Raw genomic sequence first — 14,636 nt, forward strand, 5'->3', positions numbered from 1 at the left:
CCAGGTAGGCACTTTGTCAGGCTGGTGTTAGGTGTTTACTGCATTGGGGTATATTACCCGCATTTGCTCTTAATGTCTCAGCCTGTCTAGCTTTTCTGGGGGTGTCTGGACTACATACACTCTCAGCTTAGAGTGGTCTGGTCTCTCACCGATAAGTACACTCAATTCACTCACATGCTTGCTTTCCCTCCCTCCAATTCCCCAACTGTCCATGGAGCCTCTATAGAGAGCTGTTCTGTGGGATCCATGCGGGAGTTGAGAGCCCGTAGTGTACATTGTCGTGCCATATTTCTAGTCTATCTATGCACGGTCAGGGGAGCCAGCAGCGGAGCATCCATTCCCTCTAGCTGGGGCCTCTGCACATTTCTCAGCTCCTTTTGCCATCCTGTGTCCTGAGCTGACTCAGCTCACATACCACGCTCCTGGAGAGTAGGTAGCCCCAGAACCACGCTGCCGTAGAGTAGAATAATTCTACTACTGCTTAATAGGAGGAAACTTACTCTCCTTAAACACATTACCTTAGGCTATTTGCCTTAATTAACCCAGTAGTGTCCTGGAAAATGGATTTTTTGCCACAGCTTGTACAGCTGATAACTGTAAACAAGCATAGATTAGTCGTGGAATTCCTTACCATAACCTGCTGTGTAGCCTGGAGATTTGCATGGGCCCAAAAAGTGGTGGGACAAATTAATAGGAGGGAAGTCCACTGAGGGCTGTTAAATGCAAAGACACGCTTCTGCCTCAGGAGGTCCCTCAGTCACAGGTTGCTAGAAGATGGAAGACAGGGTCAGGGAGGTGTCGGTATGGACTAGCACTGCTATTACATACTTAGTGTAGACTCTGATAGACTCCACAGAGCTGGCCACAGCATAGTGGAGACACGGCCCTCTGTTCTGGGCTGGTATAACTGTGTCTGTCCTACCACCATCTGCATTATGAACATGGGGAAGCACCAGAAATGCCACAGTTTACTCAAAGTGCCAGAGCATAATGGGGAAGTTTTACAGCTCTCAGGCCTCACTGCACTCTGTACTGGGGTTAGTTCAGCTTCTTCCCGCACCAACCTGCAGACATTGTAATGCCATCTCCAGAGGGCCTTGATGATTCAGGTTCCCATGTCAAAGATGAGGCTTCGTATTCATCTTGCAGACTTCTGCTCTTTCCTCGAAATGGATTAGAAAATGCTTTAGCCAAATGCAGGGTGAATGTCCAAGCCATGTCTTTCACACACTCTAGCCTTGTGCCATCTCGAGATCTCGGAGCCCTGTGTGCTGCTACAGTGTAAGAGGGCTTGCTGGCGGCTGCTGCACGAGAGAAAGCACCTGGCTGGATGGGCTCTTGCCCTGTTGCATCACGGCCCTTCTTACATTCCTGCCCATACCCCTTGCCCTCAGACCGTCTTCTCTTATTCAGTCTCTAGTTCCACATCTTTCAACCTCCACCACACTTTTCACCTGATCTCCAAGTATCCCATTTCCCAGCCTTCTTGTCCATTAGCTTGTGCCTTGCTAGCAAAGCCATGGAGACCCAGCAATCCCTGTGGAGCAGGATGGATGCCTGCAGCCCTCCAGCTGTGGTTTAGCCCTTCCCCTTTCCAGGGTCTCTTTTCTGGTGATAAGCTCTTTCTGACAGCTGTCCCATGTTCGTACTAAACCTAGCTGTTATAAGGCCATTTCTTGATAGGATCTTTGGTCTAACACACCTAGCCAAAAGCCATTTAACTAAACCTAACTGAAAGCTGGTGGCTTATTTTTTATATATTCACTAGGATATACAAGAGAAAAGGAACCAAGAGGAAGCCTTATAGTATTCTGAAGTTCTCAGTTTCCCAGCCCTGGGCCAGAGTATCATCTGCCAAGGGTCAGGTCCACAAAGCTTGGCTGTTATCACCTCATGGCACTGGATACAGAAAAAGCCAGTCTCACACAGAGATCAGGAACGGGAGGAGGACTGCACAGGATGAAAAGCATGCACTAAGGAAAGGAAGACAGGGTAGGGTCTCACGAAGCTTGGCTGCTGTCCCCACTGTGCTGCTCCAGACCTCCCAAGGACTGCGTGGGGAGCAGCTCAAGGCTCTCCTTGGCATGTTACTGGCAGGTGGCACTGAAGAATCGTCCTGCAGCTGGAGCAGCCTTCCTGGGCAGCATGTTAGCCTGGTCCTGGGGTGGAGGCTACAGCGCAGGTGCAGAAGCAGCCTGGTTAAAGACAGTCAGTTCATCCCCGGGCGGGGGATCAGGGACCTCCGTGGCCATATGGAGCATCACGGCTCACCTCAGGAGTCGTGTTGGACAGCCACACACACTTGAACAGCCAGGAGCTAGCAATATCTCTGTAGGAAATTCCTGTCCCAGAGCAGGCAATGATGCCTAACAGGAACGTTGTGGTAGTGACGGTCCTCCCTGATGAGGGACCCAGAGAGTGAGCTGAGGTAAAACAAAATTTGGGGCTTGTGGTCCGGAGTCGCATTGTGACTCACCTGCAGGGCAGAGGTTTCTGGAAAGGCTCATAATAAGTGCTGGGGAGGAGATGGTGACCCTGGGCCCCACACAGAAAAAGATGGAGGAAAGACGTTCTAGCATTAAAATGTAGGCTTCAGGCAGGAAGGTGAAAGCCAGGCCCTCTATGACAGCATTCCCTGAAACGGTCCAGGTACCACGTGGAGGTCAGATAGTAAAGCAGAGACATGAGCTCATAAAATGGGGCTGAGAAGCTGAAAAGATATTGTCATAGAAGTTTTGCATCTCCAAGCAAAGGAGAGGCCAAACTTGCACCGTTCAAATGTGGTGAAAACCAGCATGAAGAAAAGGAAAAGGGAAGCGCAGTTTAAAGAAGCAGAATCTTGTTTAAACACAATACAGAAAAAAGTAGAAAACCAGGATAAATGTAATATATAGGGCTGAGGAACCTAAATGCCTCATCTTCAATGAAACACTGGCATGCCATGGGCTTCTTGGGAGGAGGCTCACCAGGACACTGTGATGCCAAAGTATAAAAATGCATAGAAGCGGCAGAGGAGGGTGTGCTGGTGGCAGTGTGGGGCTGTTATCAGCGAGCTTAGAGGTGGGTCAAACTCACAAATACACCAACAGAGAACTCTGGACTGAAATCCCAGCTCCAGGGAGCAGGACAAGAGGAAGGCAAGCAGACAGACTTAAAGGGCAGTGGCTATCTGTGCAGAGACTGAGCTAGGTAGATAGTGTCTTCTGCGGTCAGGAGGAAGGGCAGATCCTGAGCAGGGACATAAAATCATAAATGACGTGGGCAAGGCAAGCAGGGAACTAATATTTGCTATTTTCCCTAAGAACTAGGTTGTGGGGAAACAGCAGGAAAGATTTCTGCACACAGCAGACAGTTAAACTGTGGCAGTTGCTGCTGGAAAGTCATGGAAGCAAAAGCTGCAAAGGCTCAAAGGAAAGAAAAGACAAGAAAAAGTGAGCCTTCTTCTCAGAGAGGGAGTCACCAGCAGGGCCTAGAGGGACCCATGCTGAGAGCTGGGCTGTTTAACATGTGCAGACACGGTCTGGGAAATGTTGTGAACAGTGGAGGAGCAGATGGTATTAAATTATTCAGCTTAGTAAAGAAAAGTGCCAGCTGCAAAAACTGCAGGAAGACCAAGCAACATAGAGTGACTGGAGTAAAAATAGCAGATTACATTCAAGGTAGGTAAAAAGGCACACAAGGGGAGAAGCAATCCTAGTGTCCACATACCCAGCTCTGAGCTGTTGCTGGTCAGCAGCAAGAATTGTAACACATTATTGGATGCGTGCTCGGCAGCAGTCAGAATAAATCAAATGTTAGGATTAGGCACGGAACATGCCCGTGCCAGGATAACACACACAATCTGTGTCCATCCAAAGGCACCACGTAATACCCCGAGAGGAGACTGGGCTCCTTGGTGGGGCTGCAACCAGGATCTCAGCAGTGGCCCAGCTTTGGTGGTCAGTGGAGCTTTGGTGGTGTAAGGTGGTGCAGAGGGAGAGCATCTGCTCCTTTGAGGGTATCTGGTCAAAGGAGCCATCAACAGGAACATACAGGGGTAAACCTGATCAATAAATGATACAGGAGGCAGTGATGGGAACAAACCTGGCCAGTCGCACCAATCGGTCAGGATGTGTGAAGCAAGAGGATGCTTATTTTTTCTGTTGAGATGAAAAGGAAATGAAAGGAGGCAAACGTGGAGACATAAAGCCTGACCAATTAGTGTTAACGAAGACAATAACCAGAAACAAACCTGGTCAGTGGCACTAATTGATGGGCTATCAGGAAACTGCAGGTACACCAGGACATTGCAGCTGGTATGGATGTAACCCTGAGGGTCTCAGCATCAGCAGCTGGCGGGGCCTCAGCTCTCTGGATCTGGGGAGGGTCCCACAGATTGTGTCCCAAAAACCAGCTACTCAGGGGGACTGGTGTGAGTGGGTGTCCCCGCGCTGGTGGCTGGAGCGGGACCATGGGTCACATAGCCTGTGTGCCTGGTACTGGTTGGTGGAGGGGTGGTGAGCATCTTCCCCAGCCCTGGTGTGGTGGTGGTGGGGGTCCTCACCAGCAAGCTTCAAGCTGTGCCAGACCATGAGGACCCATGGGTGAGGGGTGCGAGGCGGACAGAGGGTCTATGCTGGTACTTGGGGGATCCTCAAGCATGCCTGTGCTTGTGAACCCAGAGAGAGTCATGTCTGTGTCTGAACTAGTGACCTCCTGCCTCTGCCAGCCCCAGAGGAGGAGGGGATGTGGCTGCCTGTGCTTGTGCATGAAGTAGGTCCTGTGTGTGGGTGCTGCTGATGGCAGTGTCTTGTCTGTGGCAGTCTGTCTGACCGGCCGTGTCAGTGTCTTCTGTGTGTGTCTGCGGGAGTGTGTCTTTGGGATACATGTGCAGCTTTGTTGCTGGTTGAAACTCCAAATGAGAGGACAGCAGCCATGTCTCTCAGCCTGTGCAGAGACCCTGGGTGGGCTCCAGCAGCTGGGCAGGACCATACTGGGTGGTACTGGTCTGTACTGGGCGGTACTGCGCTGCAGTGGCCAGGCTGGAGGTGATCCTTCCCCTCTACTCGGTACTGGTGAGACCACACCTGGAGTACTGGGTCCAGTTCTGAGCTCCTGTCATAGTTTAACAAGACAGATATGGACATACTGGAGGCAGTCCAGCAAATGGTCACAAAGGTGTTGAAGGGACTAGAGCTTCTCTGCTACGAGGAAAGGCTGAGAGCTGGGACTGTTCATCCTGGTGAAGAGAAGGCTTAGGGGGATCTCATCAACATATATAAATCCCTGAACGGAGGGAAGAAAGAAGATGGAGGCAGGCTCTTGTCAGTGGTGTGCAGTGACAGGACAAGAGGCAAGACAGGGCTGCAGGTTCCCTCCGAATATCGGGAAACACTTTTTTTACTGTGAAGGTGGCCAAACATTGGCAGAGTTGCCCAAAGAGATTGCAGCATCTCTATCCTTGGTAATACTCAAAACCCAACTGGACATAGTCCTGAGCAACCTCAGCACCTCAGCCTGGTTGTGGCTGACCCTGCTTTGAGCGGAGGGGTGGGATCTCCATAGGTCCCTTCCCTCCCCTTGGAGGTGATCAACACTGACTGAACACAGCCCTGAGCAGAGATCTGTTTGGACCTGCTCTGAGTTGGACCAGACAGCCTCTGAATGTCCCTTCCAACTTAAATTATTCTATGATCCTGATTTTCTGTTGGTTTTTTTTTTTAAGAAAGTAGAATGGACTGTGTGGCCCCAGCAGCTCCAGCCCCTACACCTCACCTGCCCGTCACTGAGGTTCATGCCTTCCAGCCCAAGCATGGCAGCACTCTTGTCACTCCAGGACATGCCACAGCCTCATCTGGCCGTCTTCTCCTCCACCTGTGGACCAGTATGGCCCTGGTCACCATGCTGAACCAGTACCTTTCAAAGGACACTCCAGGAACATGCCCAGGCAGTCATTAACACTTATGGTGGATAATTAGACACCAAAGCTGTTAAGATGAGCATCACACCCACCTTCCTGCCACATCCCACTTCAGGCTGGAGGGCCCAAAATGTTTTATTTGCAACCATGGTGGAAGGTGGGTGGCCTTTCCTGGGAGGCCAGCTCCCACTGGCCTTTTTTCAGCGGCCTATTCAAAGCCTCTCCTCCCTTTTTGTCCATTTTACTCCTCCTGGAAACCTGACTTCTTCTACGACAGTAAACAGGAATAGCCGGTGTCAGGACCCCAGGCAGCCGGCCGCATTGCTGGGTGTAACACCCGACTACATTGGCAGCAGCACGGTACCCCTGTGGCTGCCACCTGCCCCGGACTGGGAGACCTGCGCTGTGCCATGGTCTGGCACACCACGCGCCCAGGGCATGGCAGCAGACATGCAAGAACGGTGCACCAGCTACATTGGGCTCCGGTGGCACCAGGAGCTGGCCCCTGGGAGTGAAGGGTGCTGAGCTGTGGCCTCCAGGACACCAAAGCACCTGCGAGCAGCCAGGTATGCCTGTCCCCTGCCTGCCTCCGAAGCCCGTGTAACTTGCCCTCTGCGCCATGCTGCCTCCTGCCCTGCCTTCCTCCTCACCTACCTTCCTGGTCCGTGCAGTCCTCTCTCCCTGAGCTCTGAGCTGCCCTCTCACCCGCCATCTCACATGTGGTCAGGTCTCCAGTCCTGCAACATGCACCTCCCCACACACTGACCTATTGGCCACCACCATCGGGTTCCTGGCCCCAGCCCAGGGCTGCACGATTGCTGCACAGCTTTGTGCCTCCTGGAGCTGTCCTCCTCTTGGCCAGGGCAGATCCAGGGATCCTACCTGCTCAGCCATTCGGCTGCCTCCCAAGCCCCTCTGAGCTGCCCCCAACACCATTACAGGGTGAACCATGGCCTCTTCTGGTGTCACAGCCCCCTGCATGCTCCCTGGCCCCTGCGCATGGGAACTGCCTCCATGCCAGGACTTTTCTGGCTCTGGACACCCACCTTGCAGGACAAGAACCCTGTGAGTCAGCTGGGAGCCATCCTGCCTGGCCAGGAGCCGGGAGCCATCTCGTGCCAGCATCCCGGTACTTCTCGCCCATTAGGGCACAGATGGTCCTGCGTGGGACCAGCCTTCCCCACCCAGCTCAGCCGCACGCTTGCCGGTGCTGGACCACCCTTGCTTGGCTGGTCCTGGCCGCAGCACTGACTGACAGCTCCCTGTCCCCTGCAGTGAGGGTTTGTAGCCCTGATCACCTATGTGGAAGCTGCCCATACTGACCCCATGCCACGGGTCTGTGGGGGCTGTGCTCACCCCCTTCCGCCCTCCCCAAGTTCGCAGCTCTTGCACCTTCACTGGCCAAAGCCAAAAAAATATCGAGCAGCCCTGGGGCCTGGGGCTGTTCTGTAACCTCAGTATACCCAACTCAACCAACAGCCCCGACAGTGCCCCATGGCACATTCGAAGATCAGCTGCTGGCAAAACTGAAAGGGGTAAACATGAGAAGTGAAGGCTCTGCTGACGGTGTAGATGGGTAGAGACCCACCTCCGTCCCTGCCTGCAGCCAAAAGCGGACCTGCTGGGGAAGCCCTGGGCACCTTCTGATGGAGGGCTGCAGTCAGATCTCCCCGTGCCCCGGCTCTCCACATCACAGCAAGCCCCATGTCCCAGAGCACCTCCTGGATTTTCAGGGTTCTGGCAGAGGGACATCTGCTTTTGCTTTGTGCGCAGCCATGGTGGGCGCATTTCGGGAGTGCTCGGCCAAGCATCATGAACTGCAGCAATCGGCACGGCGGCTGCAGATCCCCAGAGGCCTTTGTCTGGTCTGGCAGCAGTGGCCGTGTGTGTTGCTGTCTTCCCGAAGGTGTTGGTGGGCTGGCATCCCGCTGTGCCGCGCAGGTGGTGGTAGGCTGAGCAGGAGGGAGCACGCACAGGCTGAGCCAGCCCAGAGCCAGAGCAGTCATGGTACGGGGGGCCCATTCATCAAGCAATGATCTCCGGAGCAATATTTTTCCCTCGCTGCTCTCAGCAGGCTGTTCTGCCAGTGACCACCATCCATCATCTGTGTCGGATGAGTAGGAGGGGAGGAAGATGCTTGACTCTCAGAGAAGGGCAGCAGAGCTGCGTTGTCTGCCAGCTGGGAGATGGACCGAAGGGCAGACCCCACCAGCTACCTTCAGTCCTGCACATCCCAACAGTGCCCCGAGGTCAGCTCTGCGGACATCCTGACAGCCGAGGCTCTGCTTTGCATGGGCAGCGGTGTGTCGAGGGGCCTCGTGGGCCCCGCTGAAGCGGGAGCTGCACAAGCAGAGAGCTGTGCCTGTGCTATCTCCCGATGTGCCCTCGGGGGAAGACAGGAGTGTGGGTGCAGGGACCTGGGCCAGTTCATAAGTATGCATCCTTCCCCTTGCTGTGCCCAGGAGCTGCAGAGGGAAACTCTTCTGACGGGAAGCTGGGAAACCAAACAATAAGCAGGTTCCCTGGAAAGGGTGGCAGGAAGCAGTTGCAGACGTCATACATCCCTGGCACCATCCCAGCACCCCGGCTTATCTTCCTCCCCTGCCCCTGCCACGGGCCAGGTGGCCTGAAGCACCAGCAAAAGTCTTATCGATCCCTGTTTCCCAGGACTCACGTGTCAGGGTAGAAGATGCTTGAGAGTTTCTTTCCCACAGAGATCAGAGTTATGCAATCATGTATCTCCAAGCCAGAATAAAATTGGGGTTTTGTCTTTTCTGTTTGTCCATATTTGCCTGCCTGTGCTCATCCCTTGAGTGCTGGGCTTGGCTGGTTCATTGTGCCTTTTGAAGGAGGACATTTTTGTCATTCTTTCCTTCAAAAGTACATTGCATTGCATTTCATTTCTCAGGGCAGCTGAGTGAGAGCGGGCAGAGCAGGCGTGACAGCGTGAGGTACCTGCAGTCAAGGTGAAGTTCCCCTCGGGCCCAACACTGCTGGCTCACACAGCTCTGCAGGTCCTGAGCCAGCTCCACACCTGCCAGGAGCACCCACACAGCGCATGGGCAGCTCCGTGCCTCAGGACACCTCTGCTGCTGGGAATCCCAGTGCACGAGCTCCACACTGTGGGTCACATCAGGCACAGGGGCACTGGGTGCTGCTGATTTTCTCTGGTTAATGTTGTCCCCTGCTGTGTGCAGGGGCTGCCCATGCATGGATGTCACTGGAGGGCTGCCGGAGCACAGGGGCTGCCCTCTCCACGTCAGGCATGAGGCTATTGCCTGCTGCATGCATCACCCTCCGCACTGATCCCTGAACCGCTCGGCACCGGCAGCCATACATCCAGCGGTTCAGCTGCATGGCTGCAGGGACCGATGCTGCTGGGACCGGCTGGAAGACAGTTGTGTCAGCACCCGAGGTCTGGCAGAGGAGGCTTCCCAAATCAAATGCTGAAGTAAAACAACACTCCCCGAACACCCCAGTGCTGAAGCATCCTTGAGAAAGCCATCTCCCAGCTCTCTGATGTGGTTCATGGCTGCTTCAGCCAAGGACACCTACACCTTCCGGCAGGTGAGGCTGAGCCACCCGGCTGCAGATACCCGAGCCCAGGCGTCTCCATGCCAGGCTTCCCGGGAAGCTGCAGGACCAGCTGGTGAGTCACTGAGCACAGCAGAGGACAGGGGCGTCCCATGGGTCTGCATCCCGGCTTTGCTCTCCTGAGAGCTGTAGTGAGGGGCAGTTAGAGAGGTGGAGGCAGCATATACTTGCGTTTCAGACACCCCCTGAGACCTGCACACTCGCCTGGTTTTCCTTTAACTCTTTTTAGCGTAAAGGCCATCTGCCCTTTTAATACCCGACAGCTCTGAGGCCAGACTGATATGGCTGGCTGCAGCTGGGTGGCAGCCCCGGCAATCCAGCGCCACATGTACAGATCCTGACACGACACAAACTCTCCCCACACCGTGATGCTGTCCCCTCCCTCCTTCTGCTGAGCGCATGACGTGCAGTCACTCAAAGACCCGCAGAGCCCACCGTGCATGGTGAGTGCCGCAGCAGCTGACTCGGGGTTCTGCAGGCAGCGTAGCTCCGGCTGCTCGGGGGAGACCCCGGCTGAACCAGCTGCTGCACTTCTGCTACTCCCAGCCTCTCCCATGGCTGACTCGCATACCTGCCAACCACATCCCCTGCGTCTGACCAAAGGGGAAGGGCGGCAGCCGGTTGTCAAGTCACTAAATAAGGAGGTGATGTCTCCAGAGACCCCCTACCAGAGCTCACAGTGTGGCGCGGCCAGAAACGCTGGCTGGATGATGGGTCTGTGAGGTGTTAGTGGCAGCGCTGTGAAGCCCCGGGAGGTCCGTACTGCTGGTCAGGCTGTCTGGGAAGGGGGAAGCCAGGGCAATTGCAGGTCAGTTAACTCCCCAGGCCTGAAGTGATAAGTCAAGGTTCCTCCTCAAGACACCCCGAGTGCAGTTTCATTTGTGTTCTCACAAATAACCAGCTCCTGGCACTTCAAGGAAAGAGAAATGTGAGGTCATTGCGTTTTGGCTTGTAAACCAAAACAGGAACTACTGCCCAATGCAAAAACCTCTGATCATATTCAAATCACAAGAGGTACAGTGTCAGCTTACAGTGGCAAATCAGCTGTCTTCCAGAGAAAGCAGGTAAAATGAGTAAACAATGGACATCATTGATCAGCAAGGACACCTGTTTCCAAATTACTTGCAGGTATTCCGCCAGCACTCTCACAGCCTGTGCAGCTAAAGGAAGCACACAGCGTGCACACCACTAAGACAGTCCATGCCATCCACCTGCCGAGGGACTTGGAGCAGCAAGGCTGGGGGTGACCTGAAAGGTCTCCTCTCCAGGACCTCTGCACCAGGACTTACTTGGTGCAGACTGGGAGCAGGCCTAAGGATCAGCTTCCCCAAGGGACGGACAACTGACATGCCATCTACCTTACGCTGTTCTTCTGTTTCCAAGTTTGCAGGTCATTTCCAGTTTTGCAGTCGGGACTCAATGGTCAAGAACAAGCCCCTTGTTTGCTTGTGAGGCCTCGTGGTCAGCAGTACTTGGCTGCAACTGCTAATGCCAAGTGTCGGAGTTGGGCTGGTGCCTTCCAGTGCCGGGAGAATGGGGAATGGGCCCCATGACATCAGTGTCACTGGCTGTGGTGGGTTGACCCTGGCTGGATGCCAGGTGCCCACAAAAGCCGCTCTATGACTCCCCCTCCTCAACTAGACGGGAGAGAAAACATAATGAAAGGCTCATGGGTTGATACGGGCAGGGAGAGATCACTCACCAATTACCATCATGGGCAAAACAGACTCAGCTTGGGGAGAATGAATTTAATTTATTACCAATCAAATCAGAGTAGGATAATGAGAAAATAAAAATTAAATCTTAAAACATGTTCCCCCCACCCCTCCCTTCTTACCAGGCTTAACTTAACTCCCGATTTTCTCTACCTCCTCCCTCCCAGCGGCACAGGGGGATGGGGAATGGGGGTTGCAGTCATTTCACCACATGTTGTCTCTGCCGCTCCTTCCTCCTCAGGGGGAGGACTCCTCACTCTGCCCCTGCTCCAGCGTGGGGTCCCTCCCATGGGAGACAGTCCTCCATGAACTGCTCCAGCATGGGTCCCTTCCATGGGCTGCAGTCCTTCAGGCACAGCCTGCTCAGCGTGGGTCCTCTGCAGGGTCACAAGTCCTGCCAGAAAACCTGCTCCGTGGGCTCCTCTCTCCACGGGGCCACAGGTCCTGCCAGGAGCCTACTCCAGCGCGGGCTTCCCACAGGGTCACAGCCTCCTTCAGGCATCCACCTGCTCCAGTGTGAGGTCCTCCACAGGCTGCAGGTGGATATCTGCTCCACCGTGGACCTCCATGGGCTGCAGGGGGACAGCCTGCCTCACCATGGTCTTCACCACAGGCTGCAGGGGAATCTCTGCTCCAGCACCTGGAGCACCTCCTCCCCCTCCTTCTTCACTGACCTTGGTGTCTGCAGGGTTGTTTCTTGCACATACTCTCACTCCTCTCTTCTGGCTTCTGTGCAGCAGCAGCAGGTTTTTTCCCGCTTCTTAAATAAGTTATCCCAGAGGCGCTGCCACTGTCACTGACGGGCTCAGCCTTGGCCAGCAGCAGGTCCGTCTTGGAGCCGGCTGGCACTGGCTCTGTTGGACATGGGGGAAGCTTCTAACAGCTTCTCACAGAAGCCAGCCACGCAGCCCCCCTGCTACCAAAACCTTGCCACGCAAACCTGGTACCCCAGGCAAGATGCTGGTGATGCTCCCAGGTGGCAGAGAGAGAGACAGGAGCCCTCCTTTAAGTCTCAAGCCTAACAATGAGCCCCAGGAGCAGGGGGAAGGGATGGAGGCAGGTCTGGAGGCAGCGTAGTCACACACACCCAGGCACCAGCTGCCCAACACTCCAGCTAGGGTCTGCCTAGCTGGGCAGGGTCTAGTGTCCCTCTGCCTTTAACATACCAGTGCACGGCGGCTTTGTGATGGAGCTGAGAGGATTTCAGCCCAAGCCACAGAGACAAAGACAAGGGCCAGGAGGAGATACACATCTTGTGTGTCTGACAGCAGGTGGCCAAAGCAGTGAGTAAGCTAGATGGGACCAAGGTCCGGCACGCAGCACACATGCAATCCTGTCCAGGAGGACCAGGGTTTCAGCTCTGCAGCATAGGGATTGGATTTATGAAGCTGAGAAGCTCAGTGCAGTCTCTGCCACACTCCCTTTCCCTGGGGAAGGCGTGCAGGTGCTGGAGTCACCCACGGGACACAGAAACGGGCACCTGCCTGGAGATGCACTTGTGGGCACCCTTCTCCTTCATCAGCCCTTCTCAGCGGGCTTGCAGAGGAGCAGGTGAGCCCCAGGACTGTGGAGGGCCAGCTTGTCCTGTGCCAGTGGGTGCAGCCCCCTTGGTGGCTCCAGGAGCTGGCAGGCACAGAGGCTCAGGCGCAGGGCTCACCTGCAGCATTGTCCTAATCCCCTGGGGATATACCTCTTGGATACAGTATTGGATATAGAAGAGCTCAGCTCACTTAATTCTCCAAAAAGACTTTGACAGTGCCTTAGAGAAGATAGGGAAAGAACTAAGCTGCTTCAGGGTCAAAAAGAAAAGGGTTTGTCACATCCCAGAAACAGGCTAAGAGCTAGGGAGGGAAGTCTAGGATTAAATACTCAGTCATCATCGGGGAAGAGGGACCCCTGTGCAGGAGATGACATTCAGGGCTGATTTACTGCAGGTGATGTTTGTGTGCAGCTTGGGTCACCCAGCTGCCCAGAGCAGCCAAGGGAGAGCAGGTCCATGTGGCCGGTGGTTGCTTTGCAGACACATCCTATGGCAGACATGCAAGTGGTCAGAGGAGTCATGCTCTGGGCTCTGTCAAGCATCCTGATGTGCTCTCCAAGGCTATAATGGCACCTGGGCTCCAGCTCAGTGGGAGGCATCCACTGTGGGGAGATAAATGATAGCCTCTGTTTTGACAAATACAAAGTAATGCACCTTCAAGGGAAGCCACCAACTAACAGCACATCAGAGGTGTCTAAATGAGCTGGGCTGGCTCCAGATAGTGGTCCAGTGTCACTGGTACAGCTCAGAGGAGCGTCCTGCTTGGCCATGGTCAGTGCTGTGCCGTGCCTTAGGAGCGTGGGGGGACCAATGCAAAGCAAATCAACACTGCCTTGCGGGTGCTCATCTGGCCAGGCCTGCACACAGGGTCTGTGCTGCACAGAGCAGGCTGCTGAGAGAAGAGAGAGATGGGATCCTCCTGCCTGGCCCAGGCCAGGTACCCTTTGCACCTCCCTGCGCTCTGCTCCTGCCAAGGATGCAGCCCAGAACAAAGCTTTTGTGGTAGCCCAGCTGGAATAGCCAAACCTACAGTGAAGTGCAATTAGTGAAGTTGCAATTATGTTGCAATTATGAAGTGCAAATATAAGGCAGGCTGAAAATAGGTGTCAGGCAAGGAAAGACTTCTGAGGACGGAGCAGAGACAACAGAAACAGGTCCTGTGTCCACCTTCACCCCTGTGAACAGAGGGACCTCCTGCCCAGGTGTGTTCCCCACAGCCAAACCGACCTTAGTGAGTCAGAGGGAAAATGTCTCTGTGTGCTGATCATCCAGTCTGGCAAGCACCTACGCAGGCAGGAATGTGCACCCAAAGCAGGACACCCAGGGAAGGAAGGGCAGGGGCAGGCAGCACCTCCTCTGCACAGGGGCACCGAGTCATGCACACCCACACAGGGCCCGAGCCACACCAGCACACAGAGTCACACACACCCGTGTATGTGCAGCTGCACATGCAGGCTCCCCCAAGCATATATACCGTCTCTCCCTTGCATATACACTGTCACATATGCACACACTCGAGGTCGCCCACGCGCAGTCACACAAGAGCATGTACACTCACGCACACACGTCGAGACACAGACACACGTGCAGGTTGATGTGAGCATATACGCAGTCACAAATGCACCCAGCCACAGACACAGTCAACACCCAAGCACATACACAGCTACACAAATGACTGCACACCAGAACAATCCAACCAAAACCACCCTTGTTCTGGAAGTGGGCGCCAGGCAAGCCCTTTCACCAGAGCTGTGGCTGCGGTCTGATGGGATGTGGCCCATCCTACGCCGACACAGAAACGGACCCAAACGTGGGACTGAGCTTCAGCCCTGCTCAGCCCGAAGCTGGCCAGAGCCATGAGCCTGCCTCTGCCAGCTGGTCAGCCGGT

The sequence above is a fragment of the Haliaeetus albicilla genome, chromosome 3 (genome assembly GCF_947461875.1).
Source record: "Haliaeetus albicilla chromosome 3, bHalAlb1.1, whole genome shotgun sequence".
In the NCBI taxonomy this organism is placed as follows: domain Eukaryota; kingdom Metazoa; phylum Chordata; class Aves; order Accipitriformes; family Accipitridae; genus Haliaeetus; species Haliaeetus albicilla.